The sequence below is a fragment of the Pinus tabuliformis genome, chromosome 9 (genome assembly GCF_031772625.1).
Source record: "Pinus tabuliformis cultivar Carrire ecotype Pingquan chromosome 9, CPIR1, whole genome shotgun sequence".
NCBI classification, from domain to species: domain Eukaryota; kingdom Viridiplantae; phylum Streptophyta; class Pinopsida; order Pinales; family Pinaceae; genus Pinus; species Pinus tabuliformis.
In genome coordinates, this window is record NC_142307.1 from 475,284,222 (window position 1) to 475,300,311 (window position 16,090).

Below are 16,090 nucleotides of genomic sequence, written 5' to 3' on the forward strand. Positions count from 1 at the left end.
CCAAGGCATCAAAATAGCAATCCGAAACGGGTATACCAAGTTGGAAATTGAGGGCGACTCGAACTTAGTAAATGAGATGCTCAGAAAATTGAATAATGGGAAGAACTGGGAATAGGTAGTAAAGCGTTGGAGGACGGCTGGACTAATTCAGGACCTGGCAGAAATAATGAAACGCATTGACTATAGGATCATCAGCCATATTAGAAGGGACGATAATAAGGCAGCGGATTTCCTAGCTAACTGGGGTTGTAATGAGCAAGACGGGAAGGTAGAAAACATATGGCCAACTCACTTGGAAAAGACAGGATGGGAGACCCTCATTTTAATCATTACCCAGGATAATAATGAGATTAAAGCTTCAAGATAAAGGTTACAGATGGGCCCCGATCAGGGTGGACGAGATGGTGACATGTGGGATTATGATGAAGGTGGGAAGGTGGTAATGTAGACCACCTCTCAGTATAATTATCCCACAGGACGTTGAGAAGGCTTGCAGGCAAGGTAAAAACCTGAGGCACGGAGACGACAGAGTAGTGGAGGAAGAAGGAGGAAGGAACGGCGACGAACGGATAATGGGACGTGGGGTAGGTGGCAGCAGATTAATAAGAACAGGCAAGGGCAGAGCCGAAGATAGTATGATGCGAAGGAGGGCGACGAAGGGAGCGAGAAGCTGGCCGGTATTCTCTGCAATTCGTCTCAGAAAGGGACAGAAGACAACGGCAGGAAGAATGAGAAAGGCTGGAGTCGAAGTTGGCAAGGTAGGAAGACAGACAAGACAGGACAAAGGCATGCAAGGAGCACAGTTCGATACTGAGCAGGGTCAGCCGGAGATAGAAAAACAGATGGCCTGGGAGGAAGAGAAGACCCCTGAGCATAAAGACCAATTTCATTCTAGGAAAGGAAGGGCGGGGATGGTCAACATGTCTAAGAAAGAGCAGCAAGGGGAGGGTATGAATCTGGCTAGGAAAGTCAAGGAGCCCAGAAGAGAGGAATTCACAGGGAACGCATCCTTTGATGTTGGGCAGGGGAGTCAGGCAGCTACCAGGGACAAAACAGCTAGCCCAAGGCACGGAAGAGGGCGCAGGGGCAGAGGGAGAGTGCATCAATCTGGCAAACAAGAGTTTAGAACCCCTTCGCTAGCACGTCAGAGATGAGGTCAGAAAACGATGAAACATATGGTGCAGGAGGCAGAAAAGGCCTACAACGAAGGAACAGATGCCGATATCCACAGGCTCATTCAGGAATTAGAAACAAAGGCAATGCAGGAAGACTCAGAACCGGAGATGGAAGACTGGGGCAACCTGATCCCTGACCCGGGCAACACCAGGGGACACCTGTCCTTATACAAGCAGGCCTTACATGTATATTGGGTGGTGAAGCGATTAATGGCAAAGGCAATGGAGCAGGTTGCAGTGGAAATGGCAGAGATGGCTCAGGGCATACCAAATTTAAGGAGAGAAATGAAAAACCTCCAAATTACTTTGCTCATGCAGGACAGTAAGTTGGAGGAGATTCAAAAACAGCTGAAGAAGCTAGCTACAGTGACCCGAGATGAAGACACTCAACCTGAAATCATGGTAGATTAATCCCTCTAGATTACTCCAATGGTTTTCCTTATCAGTTCTTTGAGAGCAAGCTCTCCTTTTTTGTTATGTTTTAGTTGCTAATGTCGATAGGAAACCAGATTAGCAATTTTGGCAGTGAAGTTTACTTGGCATGGATCTACAGACTTTGTCTTTTTTGTTATTGGTCGGCTTATAAAGACTTAAGGTGGCCAACAGACTCGGTTTCCCTTCTGGGCGGGTTGAGGCTACCAAACGCTTGTACTTATTTCAACCTGGATAAATAGAAAAACAGAGATCCTTCCTTAGCTTACAAAAAAAAAATATAATAACCTCTTTCAACTATTTAAATAATAATTTAATTTTAATAAAATACTCTTCTAAGTATTTTAGATCCATGTAGTTAATTAATTCCATAGATTCTGTTCAACCCTCAACCAAAGTCCAATATTACTCTATTACTCTATATATCTAACTGAAAATAATACGTTAAATGCCTTTTATAACAATAAACTTTTGCTTGATTGTAGGTATAAAAATGGTCTCGATTCATATCTTGTACCCATTTAAAAAAGTTTTCGTATTTGTCTTGTGATTCAACACGACAATGAGATACATATCATTATATTATTTGAACTGATCACACAATTGTACTCAATCTTTTCATATATATGGATGTGAATGTTTTTGGTATGTATCTTGCCACTTCATATGACATAAAGCCTAATTATTAATTAAATAATTTAGTAAATATTATTATTTTTAATAAGATGATTTTATTATTATTATTATTAATATGGTTGTTAATTAGTTTGTTTAGGGTAACTTAATTGGTAATGGTCATGGAAATGAAGTCTCACTGAACCAAAAGCCTTGGGTTCAAATCTTGTGCTATCCCTCGATTGGGGTGAGAAGTTAGACATGATGAAGATATAGTCCTACCAAGTTTACAAAAAAATATGGTTGTTAATTATATTTTAGAAAAATAGAAAACATAAATAATGAGAATTCAATTGATATAAGGTAGAGATTCATAATAACATTTATGAAATGTTTATAATTTATTATAGTTTATATTAATTAAGGTAAAAAAATATTGTATATGTGTATGTCAATTATCCTCTAGTTTTTTTTAGTTATATAATCTAATAATTTTGATAAAAATTATTTGTAGTTGTTTTATAGTCGTTTATGTAATTTCATGATTCTATCTTTTTATTTAAATGAAATGTGGTCATCCATTTTATGAATGATTATTTCTTTCCATATATACTCTATCTTATGTTGTTTTTGGTTCCAACTCATTGTTGGTTTTCTAATGATTATCTTGAAGGGAGATTAAAGTCTAGGGATGATGAGGAGGAGGCCAATGTCAATAAGATCCTATCTTTTTATTTCAATGAAACATGGTTATCCATTTTGTGAATAATGATTTCCTTCCATGTATGCTCTGTCCTATGTTGTTTCTGGTTCCAACTCATAGTTTGTTTTATAATTAGCTATCTTGTATCACACTTAAGAGAGATTAAATTCAAGTGATGGTGATGAGACCAATATCAACAAGATTCAATATGTTATCTAAATATTATAAACAATTAGAAGCCTTTCTATGGAAAGAAATATTATATTCATAATGCAAGCCCCTCATGAAGTCAATTTGTAATGGAGATCCAAGATCTTGAAAAAATATAATTAGCTCTATCTCAATGCCTTTCATACCCCTAAAGAAGCCATGAGTGTTTACGGTAATTTAGCCATGTCCCTTAGAGGTGATAATTCAAGGAAGCCATGAAATTATGTAAATATTTAGCTATATGAAATTCTATGTTTCGTTTAAGAGATTAGGTCCCTTAAGGAGCCAATCCAAGAAACCATGAAATTTGTAAATTTAAGATATATGAAACTTCTATATTTTGTTTAAGAAATCATACATGGTTTTTATGTGGAATGATTTATAAATATGTTAACAAATGGTATTGGAAGTCATGCTTATGGAATTATTTTTGTTATATTTTAAACAATACTAAAATATAATTAATATTCAAGACAATGGTCTCTATTTAGCTACTATGTGATTTATGAAGTTAATATTACATGCCAAATATAATATTAACATGCTTTACGTTGATTCAAAGAAACAAGAAATGATTGGGAGTAGTATCTTTAATCCATATAATTCAACTAAAAGTGTTGATTTTTCCAATAACTATTCAATCCCTGCTCATTCTTCTATATGACTTTACCAAGTAAAAAAATTATAAAATGTCATTATGCCTTTTTTTCTAATTACTTTCTACAACATTTACCTCATGTGGTTCATATATCTCATTAAGCATTCAAAGTCATTCACAATCATCCATATCCGGTAGATAATCATTGGGATCGTCTTGGCCATTGATTTAAATGGTATGTTAATTTAATGTTGATGAAATCATCTATTGTCACCTTACTTTTTTATCCATTCATCGTGTTTTAACAATTTGTTGGTATAGTTACAAGTGCATTATTTATCATATACTAGGGTGCGCAAAAGGGACAATTAATACTAAATAAGGTCGAATTTCTTCCAAATTCAAATGTTGACTTAAAAATATATATTTTATTCAATCATTTTAGTATTTAATATATGAATGTTAATTGTTAATTTTATATCTTCTTTTGAACAATACGAGTTATAGATAGTTCCATGTAAAACATGACTTGGGATTACCTTCATCAAGTTTTGTTTTCAAAAGTCAAACTCGGATTATCTTATGAGGAAATCAATATGAATCCTGCAACAGAGTAATAAATGGTGTATAGGAGGATATATACTCTTGGATTCGCAATGCTTAAAATCCAAGGGTTTATATCTCAACCTATACAATATTATTACTTTGTTTCCAAGTGTATGATGTTTGATGTTTTATAACACCAGATTGCTTGACATTGAAGACTAAGTGTTGATTTCTATTTCATACACTTTGTAGCATTATTTCACCAAATTGACACTCCAAATTGGGGTGATGAGTCAACTTCTAAAACCCATGTTTCATTGAGATTTGACATGTTTGGAAAACTAGATTTTACTTTTAGTAAACAATGTATAGCTCTAGTTTGTATCCTATTATTGAGCCTATATAGACTTTTGAGAAATGGATTTTTGGTTATCATCCAAATCCATATGACAAAAATTGGCTCACTATAATTATGAGATGATATTAGTAAGATTTTATAAAATATGTAAAATGAGTTAAATAAAAAATAATAATAATAAAAACAAAACTGAAAAATGAAATGAAATAAAAGAAAAATATGAAAATTGAGGAATTAGTTATTAAATAACATATATTAAAGAGGGAAAAAGCATAAAATTAAGGAAGAAACAAAATAATTGAAAGAACATGAAAAGAGGGATTCATGGCTTTGGAAAGCTCAAAGAATTCCCTTGCTATGTCTATGATACCATTACGTTGTCAAAGAAAGATTGTTGCCAAAGAGGGTTTTGTAAAGGTGTTCCTAGGGTTTTGTAAATTAGTTATATCAAATCAATTGTTCATACCATTAAACATAGAAAAACATTTGTATATTTGGAGTATGTTGTGAGGTGTTGGTCGTGTTGTTATGACCATTTCACATATGAGGTATGTTATCAGTGTTATAATATATCAAAATTTGATTTGAAAATTATTTGTATATCTTCTAACATGGTATGAAGGGATCATATTTTTTAACATAAGTATAAAAGGACCAAAAATATAATCTTTTGGAATCATGGTATGATTTCCAAAATGTAAAGTTCATAAAAAAATCAAACATACCATTACTTGAAAACTAGAAACAAATACTTGAAAACTAGAAACAAATTCATAATTTTTAAAGATCAAATTTTCTTTTGATTATTTATTTATTTTTAAAAATTCCATTAAAAATATAAATTATTAGGTAAGTAAAATAGTTGAATTGATTACCTTTCCAATTTTAAAAGAAAAATATATAAATCTCGCTTGCAATTATTTGAAGTAATTATGAAAACTAAAAATATTTTTTTATATAAATTTTATATAAAATTGAAATACATTTTTTAATTAAAAATATGTTGCAAATTTTTTCTTCTTTGGAATGTGTTTCATGCCCTAAAAGTTCTTCCTTAAAAGTGTCAAATATGTTCAAATATATTATCTTCACGGAGAGCAGAGTAAAAACTTATATTTTTTTGGAAGGTCTCTCTAAATGTTCTTTTTAGCATCTTCCAAAGCTTTCCCACTTAATAATGTTTCACACTCAGTTTTCGTGATGTAGGGTTACCCCTGCTTTACCCACAGTATGCATATACAAATGCATAATCACATTTTCCCTGGAATTTAACTCTCTAAGGAGTCAAATCTTCAACCATCAGTGGTTAAGGCCCCTTTATCAGTTTTAATGTTGAATGGTTTGCTAAAACCCAACATATCCTAACTCTTAGGCAAAATCACATATCGGGAATTAAATCAACCCTCAAGCCTTCATTAACCCTTTTATTAAAGCCTTCCTCAAATACCTCTTTTCGGGAATTTTAAAACCCTCACAAACCTTTGTTAGTTCCCATGCCACACATATATCCAAACCCACTTTATAACTTTGGGTTATAATTGCAAAAACCCTTCTATCAGCGTTTTAATCCATTGTAACTCTCTTATAAGAAAATACATGTAAAACATGCACAAACATACCTTTTCCGCCAATCCTTAGTCTTTGCACGGTTACTGAGAATTGCCTTTATCGCAGTCGCTCATCGTAGTTACCGTGGGCATACCACATACATGCTCTATCTCCCCTCTGACTCCGATATGTGACTATCAGATGTGTTTAAATAACATTTTTACCTTAAAAGACTTGACATGAAACTTTATGGAATACAAAGGAAATACACTAGAATTCCACTCCGGACCATATAAGTGGATCTCAAAATTTATACGTTCGCATTTATGTTTCGTCGGGTCCGCCCCTCCATATTAAACCTTCTGCTGCTCTACTCCTCCTCCGATCTCCGATCAACGCTTATCAATATCAGCTATCGGCTATCACTTGATCCTTACGCTTGACTCTTCCACTTTAAAACTTCGATCCGACATGTATTTATGGACCCGATGGGTTCTAGGTCACATTTGATAAGGTTTCGAGTCCGGCTATACATCACATGTCGCAATCGCTTTCTCGCTTTGAAAGATTGCGATGCAATCCCAATTTTCCCACTTTTGCAATTTAATCCTGGTTGTTGATCTTCCAGATCCAACGGTTACTATGCGCCGACACTTCACATCTCCGCTCTTCCTTTTTACTTAGATTTTATGCTATTTCTCAGTATTTGTTGTGGTTCTCGAGTTTCTTCAAAGGTTCTTCCTCTATGTATTCCACTGCACACTCCTCCTAGGCTTTACTCTGTGAGTTCTTTACTCACGAACGATTAAACCATCACTTTGGTTCTGCAATCGTTCAACGCCATTAAGGTCCTCTGCCTCTTCTCTTCCTCTGTGTATTCACCTCAACCTGCCTGCATATATTTATATTATGCAAATCTCTGATAACACATAATTCATCATTATGTATTCAAAACACACATTTATACAAGTCCAAATCCATCCCTATATATATATATATATATATATATATATATATATATATATATATATATATATATATATAACGATGATTACATATCGAGACTTTGTCTCTCTGGCTTGATCTTCTGATATCAATGGCCTCTGTTTACACTCTACCTGCAGGCTTACAATCACGCTCTCCCTGGCTAGCTGGCGGGCTAGCTCACCTCTCTAACCTTTCTCTTTCTTTCTTTTTAATACATCATTAGCAGTTTCTTTACAGTTGAGGAACTGTTTCTCAGTCACTTTTCAGTTGTTCAACAGCTTCTTCAAACTAATTCCTAACTAATCCTAATCCTCTCATGTTCTTCTACATTCGAGAATATTTACAGATATGTGTCTCATTAAAATCACTCATAAGCCTAAATATTCACATTAATTCAATACTTAGGAAACCAACTTCCTTAAAACACAAGGCCCCCTATGTCTATTAAAATACAATGATATTGTTGGGCTGAATGCTCCTACATCAGACTCCCAAGGTAGAAAATAATCATGATCTCCTGATCATGTGTCTTCATATGTCGTTAGAAAAAATGTCGAGGATCCCAAATTTTAGTTTGCAATTGCCTAAATGCTTTGCTCCTTTGTTGCTGCTACATGTCTGTTGTCTTATGTTTCATTCTCCTTTCTTTTCTTCCCTTCTCAATCAGCTTCACCTTTTGATTGATCACTCCTTCTGTCATCAACTTCCTCCATTTGAGCTGCTTCATCATTAGCTTCCACAGTTCTTCTATCTCTAAGTCCAGCACATCTTTGGTCTGGTACACATCTTCTCTTTCTTTGGTCTTCAGATTATTGTTGCTTTCCTCCAACTTCTACAACTTCATGCTTTTCTATTCGGTGGCTTCTTCTTCTTGCATCAAATCTTCCTCAACATCTGCAGCAAAATCTGCATTCACAAACCAATAATTAAAGTACGAAACATAAGGCCTTGGTGCCTCTTTTCTCCTTGGCAACAGTTCAGCTTGCTGCTCTGTTTTCTCCTCCTCTAATAGCACATCAATATGTTGTTTTGAATTCGCAAAAGAATTCACGAGACTGTCAGTTAGTCTCTCCTCCACATCATCTGCTCCAATGATGTATTCCTGTCTTTGTTCACTATAGTGAACTTCTTCATTCTCATTCAGTTCTGATTTTACAATCTGAACTCTTACCTTTTGGTCTTCTAGCCTTTCTTCCAAAAGACTTAACTCATGCCACAAATTTTCCATCCCGCTTGGAATTTCTCCAAAAAGTTTTATAGAATCCCACTATCTTCTTCTTTGTCACAAGCATAACTTACTGGTGACACTATTTCTTCATTCAAAGGACAGTCATCATCATACTTTGCTTGGAAACTTTCAACTTCATCCAAGACAATTCCAAAAGATGGTTTGTCTTCTGCAATACCTGTAATCACACACAATTTGTCAATTTTAAACCCATGAGATTTCATTATCTCATTTGATGATTCAATCATCAAACCCCCCTATTGTTTCAAGTCCTCTACATGAATTAAAAACACTTCAATGGTCTTCTCCTCAATCTCATCAAGTCCTTTACTTGATTTCTTGATATCCTTCTCTACTTCTTTTAGAACAGAATTTAGATTCTGCCTATCTTCTTTGTTCTTTATGACAATATCAGAAAATTGTCTTTTCTCATGTGTTCCACCTGCAACCATACACAAATCATCAGATTTAAAATCGTGTGACCCTTTTATCTCACTTGAAGTTTCAGTTTTCAAGTCTTCATCTTCACCCAGAATTTCACCTTGTTCTGTTTCAAAAATAAATTCTTCCTTTTCCAACTCGGCCTCTCTGAGTTCTTCCACTTGCCACTTTACTTACTTCTATTGTAGTCTTCTATGTAGCTTAGACCACTTCACTACCTTTTTCTTCACGACCCAACCTAGTCTTTGGTTTTCCTCAAGTATCATCCTCAATACATTGAGTTGTTCTTTTATCTCTGCAATTTCCTTGTCAATCTCCTCTTGACTCATCCTCTTTCTATTTTCCTTGGCAATCTCTTTCTTCATATTTGTTCTACTGTGGTCTTCCTCAGAACCTTTGTTACCTCTGTCATGACAATCAGTAGTCATCTTCTTCTCTATCTTTTATGAGTTCCTCACACTCACTATGAGCTGCACTAAAGCCTCTGCAACAACAAGTCCTCCTTGTTGCAACTTACCTCACCAAGCTTTCCTCTGTACTTGGTCCTTTGGCAAGTACTTGGTTCTCTATCTCTAGAACCTCCTATGAGAACTTATCTCTACTCCTTCTAGGCTTCAACTCACTTGCACCTTTTAAGAACACAATTATGCTCTTATATTTCAATCACAATGAAATACTTGGTTCTGACCACCTCTTCTTTCATTCAGAAAGTCTTACCAGCTTCTTTCATCCCTTAGCAATTCTACCCACATCCTCTGTGGAATTGCCTTTGTGAGCTGCAACAATACCTTCCTCCTTGCTACATATGCCCCACTAAGCTTCTCTCCTCTGAGCTCAGTCTGTTGGAATTTCTCTGGTTCTTTCCTCTTGAACCAATTGAGCACTGCTCGCTCTAGATTGCTGCAACCTTCTCACCTTCTTATGTTGTTACTTATGTATTAGTGTAAAAACACACATTCTCCAATCTTCAAATCAATTTAAAACAAAACATGTCCTCTCACCTTCAAGATCTCTGCATGATCTTGTTCCACCATTCTCCTGCACTTTGAATGGATTGTTCACTGTCTTCTTGCATCTGCAAGTTCTGCTACACATCACCTTCTGTGTGCTTACTGTTTTTCAGATTAAAATCTGATCTCCCTTGCCTGCATAAACATCTTAAAACATAACTCTGTTCTAAGTTTTCTCAAAGAGCTTTAACTTGCTCTGATACCAATTGATGCAGGGTTACCCCTGCTTTACCCACAGTATGCATATACAAATGCATAATCACATTTGCCCCAGGAATTTAACTCTCTAAGGAGTCAAATATTCAACCATCAGTGGTTAAGGCCCCTTTATCAGTTTTAATGTTGAATGATTTGCTAAAACCCAACATAGCCTAACTCTTAGGCAAAATCCACATATCGGGAATTAAATCAACCCTCAAGCCTTCATTAACCCTTTTATTAAAGCCTTCCTCAAATACCTCTTATCGGGACTTTTAAAATCCTCACAAACCTTCGTTAGTTCCCATACCACACATATATCCAAACCCACTTTATAACTTTGGGTTATAATTGGAAAAACCCTTCTATCGGTGCTTTAATCCATTATAACTCTCTTATAAGAAAACACATGTAAAACATGCACAAACATACCTTTTCCGCCAATCCTTGATCTTTGCATGGTTACTGAGAATTGCCTTTATCGCAATCGCTCATCGCAGTTACCGTGGGCGTACCACATACATGCTCTATCACCCCTCCGACTCTGATATGTGGCTATCAAACACGTTTAAATAATGCTTTTACCTTAAGAGACGCGACACGACACTTTATGGAATACAAAGGAAATACACTAGAATTATGGAACCATATAAGCGAATCTCAAAATTTATACTTCCGCATTTATATTTCGTCGGGTCCGCCCCTCCATATTAAACCTTCCACTACACTACTCCTCCTCCAATCTCCGATCAACGCTTATCGATGTCAGCTATCAACTATCACTTGATCCTTACACTTGACTCTTCCACTTTAAAACTCCGATCCGACATGTATTTACGAGCCTGATGGGTTGTAGGTCACATTCGATAAGGTTTCGAGTCCAGCTATACATTGCATGTCACAATCGCTTTCTCCCTTTGAAAGATTGCGATGCAATCTCGATTTTCCCATTTTTGTGATTTAATCCTGGTCGTTGATCTTCTAGATCCAACAGTTACTGTGCATCGACACTTCACTTCTCTGCTATTCCTTTTTACTTAGATTTTATGATGTTTCTCAGTGTTTGTTGTGGTTCTTAGGTTTCTTCAAAGGTTCTTCCTCTAGCTATTCCACTCCAAAATCCTCTTGGGCTTTACTCTATGAGTTCTTTACTCACGAACGATTCAACTATCACTTTGGTTCCGCGATCGTTCAATTTCATTAAGGTCCTCTACCTCTTCTCTTCCTCTGTGTATTCGTCTCGACCTGCCTGCATATATTTATATTATGCAAATCTTTGATAACACATAATTCATCATTCTGTATTCAAAAGACACATTTATACAGGTCCAAATCCATCCCTGTATATATATAAACATATAACAATGATTACATATCGAGACTCTGTCTCTCTGGCCTGATCTTCTGATATCGGTGGCCTCTTTTTACACTCTGTCTGCAAGCTTACAATCACACTCTCCTTGGCTGGCTGGCTCGCTAGCTCACCTCTCCAACCTTTCTCTTTCTTTCTTTTCAATAAATCATTAGCGGTTTCTTTACAGTTGAGGAACTATTCCTCTATTACTTTTCAGTGGTTTAACAGTTTCTTCAAACTAATTCCTAACTAATCCTAATTCTCTCATATTCTCCTATATTCGAGAATATTTATAAATATGCCTCTCATTAAAATCACTCATAAGCTTAAATATTCACATTAATTCAATACTTAGGAAACCAATTTCCTTAAAACACAAGACCCCCTATGTCTACTAAAATACAATGATATTGTTGGGCTGAATGTTCCTGCATCATTTCGTTTACTTGTGAAACACCACACAGCCTCAAGTTTCCCTTCTCTTGGACATATCTCATTCCCAATCAATTTTCATGTCCACACATCACTCAAAATTTAACTTATTGCCATAAACACAAATTTCCCTTCACCAAGGCAGAAATTTTATTCTTTTTTCTTTAATACAACTTTTAGTTCATTACAACTTCTTAAAAAAAATTATTCATTTGACCATTTTGTATTCAAAATATCTTCCCTTACAACAAACTATATCAAAAAATCTTTTTTAATTGTAATACATAATAGTTCTATACAAAACTTTCCTTCCTAATAATTCGAAAAACATTTTACATGAAGTGAAAACAATTTTACACATCACAAAATTTTCTCCTTTAAAATAAAAACACACAAGGTTGATTTTCATACAATACATTGCATCAGACAAAAAGACCTTTCCTTGATGTATTGCATTGTAAAAAAACCCTTTTTAATACTACACATCACATTCTTCCAACACTCTTTTTTCCATTACCAAACTTTCATTTTACATTGCAAAAAAGATCTTTTCTACGCCATATATATTCCATTTTTCTTAATATTCACAAAGTCAAGATATCAATTTTTTTCTTAAAAATGATAGACATGAAACTGAAGAATTCATAAACATTAATAAGAGCATGCTTTTTCCTCGTATTCATAAACATTATAACAGCATGATCTTTCTCTTTCCGGAACAATTGCTAATAATAGTTCAGAAAGAAAAAAAAAAAACACTAAGTTTTAAACAACGTGGACCATTATAATTTCTACGTGATGAATTGGGAAAATATATTTCAAATCAATTTCAATCACAAAAGTCTTAATTTAATAAAAATGGTTAATACTAAAAATACCATGTATATAAAAATGAGGTATCAACTGTGCAGAATCCAATATACAGTTACATAGTATGTTACATAGTATATATTAGTGGATGATCTTTTTAATTGTATTGCGCAGATTATCATATATATATATATGTCAACAACTATCAACTGGTGTCGCAATCAAGAGGAAAGACTCTAATCTGGCGTTGTTTGCGGAGACCATTGGAATATTTTTTTTTATTTTTTTTTTCAAAAAAATTTAATCATAGAAAAGTTTAAATCGTTTTTATGGTGGATATAGATTTAGCATTATTAAAAATTATAAAGGTATTTAAAATTTTGAAGTTTAATAGTTATAATTTACATTCCCCAAAAATTTTGCAAGATTTTTTATCAAATATTTTTTAAAATTTTCACTATTTTTCTAACAAAATTGTGACCTCATTAAACTACTCTTTTTATTTTTTTGACATAATGTGTTTGGATAAAAACCAAATACCCCATCTCATAATTGTTATTATTATTTATTAGTAAAGTCATAAAATAAAATTGTAGATAAATTTCATAAACATCAAAGTGGTTATTTTTATTTTATATATAAAATTTCAATTTGTAAATAAGTTTTGTTATGATATCATGTATTAATGTCATGATTGGATTAACACAACAAGAAAGATGTGGAGGAGATGCATTTTGTTTTTCTTTCAAAATGAAAACGGGCTTAGGGAGGGGCACAAACAATTATGCTGAACTAAATAACCTTAGACTTTTGTTTCTATTTTCCCTAAATGAAGGTTGTGGGCAACTTCATATCTTTGGTAATTTTAAAATTGTTATAAACTGGTTCAATCAACAGTCAAATGGTCACTTGCACACACTCAGGAATTCGCTAGAAGAAATATTATCTTTAAAATCTCAATTTGACTATGTGATCTTTCGCCATATTTATCGGGAAAGGAACCAGATTTCCCACAGTTTATCCAAAGAAGCAATGCAACAATCTTTTGGTGTTTTGATGATTCATGAACAAAATGGTCAGGACTTCTATCAGTACTTCCATGACCCTTTCATCGATCATCAGACACAGGATGCAACACCAACATGATCCAACTCAACATATTTATGGAATTTTTTTTGTTAATTTGTGACTATATAGAAGATCTTGAAATGTATATATATATATATATATATATATATATATATATATATATATATATATATATATATATTTTGCACTGTTTTTTTTTTTGTAAATAAGATAATATATTGCTTGGTAAACTGACATATTACAAAAAGGGTTGTGTGGGAAAGAACCTGACACAAGACCCAGCCGAAAAGCTATTGTTGGTCATAGAAAAGGTTGTATTTACAGTACGACCCAGACAAAAGAGGGAACATAGTACAAAAGTGTAGCTGAGAGGTGCTATCATTACAACATTTTCCAAATTGAGATATTAGAAGCCGAGAAAGGAGAAGAATGCCTTATCGCAACCGACCATGTAGATATTGTTAACCTCCGTGACAGACAACCTATCGCGAAGGCAGAAGAACATACATTTGGGAAGAAAAACAGGGAAGGAAACCGACTACATCACTCCTGGTTGGTGGTGACCCAATCCTCATCCAGACGAATGGGAGTCTCCTGAGAGCTTCCCTCCTATTGCGCGGTGATGACCTGACGACTCGTGGAGGCCCCAGGGTCCTCTTTCTTGATGCTTGGGGATCCTTCAGCAGTTGAATGGACCTTCGTTGTCGACTTCTTCTTGATGACAGTATAATTCGGAGTGTCCCGAGTGATAAATCTGCAATGGTGGATGGCTTCTACATACACTACAAACTTTTCAGTGAGCCGGTCAATCTTAGTTTCTAGAGCCTTGGAGTGCTCCTCTTGTTCCTGCATAGCAAGCCCCGTGATGGTCTTCATTTGCCACCATGTTTCAATTGTACGTGCGTAGAGGTTTTCGTACGACCAGGTGAGAGCAAAGTCCGGAATCCAAGCAAATTCTGCGTCGACCTCCTCCGTGTTGATCTCTCTACATAGAATATTTGCATGGGCCTCTAAGCCTGAAATTCATTGTTGAGTTTCCATATTAACCGTCGTCACGTAGCACAGAGCTACGCGCCTAGTAGCAGTCTCCACGCGAGTGGTAGGGGCTGAGCCCAAGGACTGCCAATGGGAGGCAGCACGACTATGCACACCTCCCCTACTTGGACCGAGGGTGGATCCATTCCTCGGGGCCATGAGAGAAATAGAAGGACTGGAGTATAGGGGGAACCAAAGAGCGAGGGGCCAACAGAGGAGGGAAAAGGCAGTCAGAAGAATGAGGGGGAGAAGGGGGAAGGGTGAATTTATAGATGCCAGGAGGAGGAGAGAGACCGAAATGAGGGAGAGGGGGTGGGAAGGGGAAGCATGCGAAGATATGAGGAGGGGCGGAGGAGAAATGGAAGACCAGAGAGGATGAGACTGAGAGACGGCAATCACACAAGGGAGAGGGGAGGTGGCATCGCGGGCTCTAGAGACAAGCAAGCCAAGGATGAGTCTGTACTCAGGCACCCTCCACCTCTCCTTCCCATTGAGCAGAGAATCAACCTTGTAATGATGAAAGGTACGTGAATAGTTAATGTTCAGTAGAGTAGTTATCTTCTTCATTGATTAATGCACATTGCTGACAGAATTCCCCTTCCTCTAGTTCCTGCCACGTTCGGGATTTTAGGTGTAGGGTACCAGTTGTACACTCATTCACCAGTCTGTCCCCAAATTTATTTCCCTTCCTTATGATTGCTTAAAAGTGGAGGTCTTACATGTTGTCAAATCCCTTCTTGATCTGTTGTATTATTTTGTTTAAGCGCCAATTTTCTGAGATTTTGTCCACCTCGATACCCTGCTGAAGTTTTTTGCAGATTTGGGTGGCCAGTGTGGAATCTCCTTCAACTCTCAGAGGACTGAGGTTTAGGTTTTCCTCTATGGCGATGCCATGTTCTAGGGCATGTAGTTCTGCGACATTATTGGTGATTGAACCTATATTTCCCTCATAAATTCATATTATCTCACCTTTAGAGTTTCTGAAGACCCTTCCAAAACCTGTTGGGCCAGGATTCCCTTTAGCTGTGCCATCATAGTTGAGCTTGAAGTTCCCTTACTCTGGCAGTTGCCACGTGTTATTTTTATTTTCATTCCTGGGGAGGGGAGTGACTTCATGGACCTTGATATGAAGGATATCCAACATTGAGAGAATTCTCACTTGGTGGAGGGTGGGAGGGGCTTTGACATTCTGAGTGGGTAGAGAGGTCACTATTTCGCGAAGCGTGCTTTTGATCTTCGCAATAATGAATTTCTCCTGGACGGAGAGGCCGCGAAAGATTCTCGCGTTGCGTTCCTTCCGCAGAGCCCAGTAGATCAAACC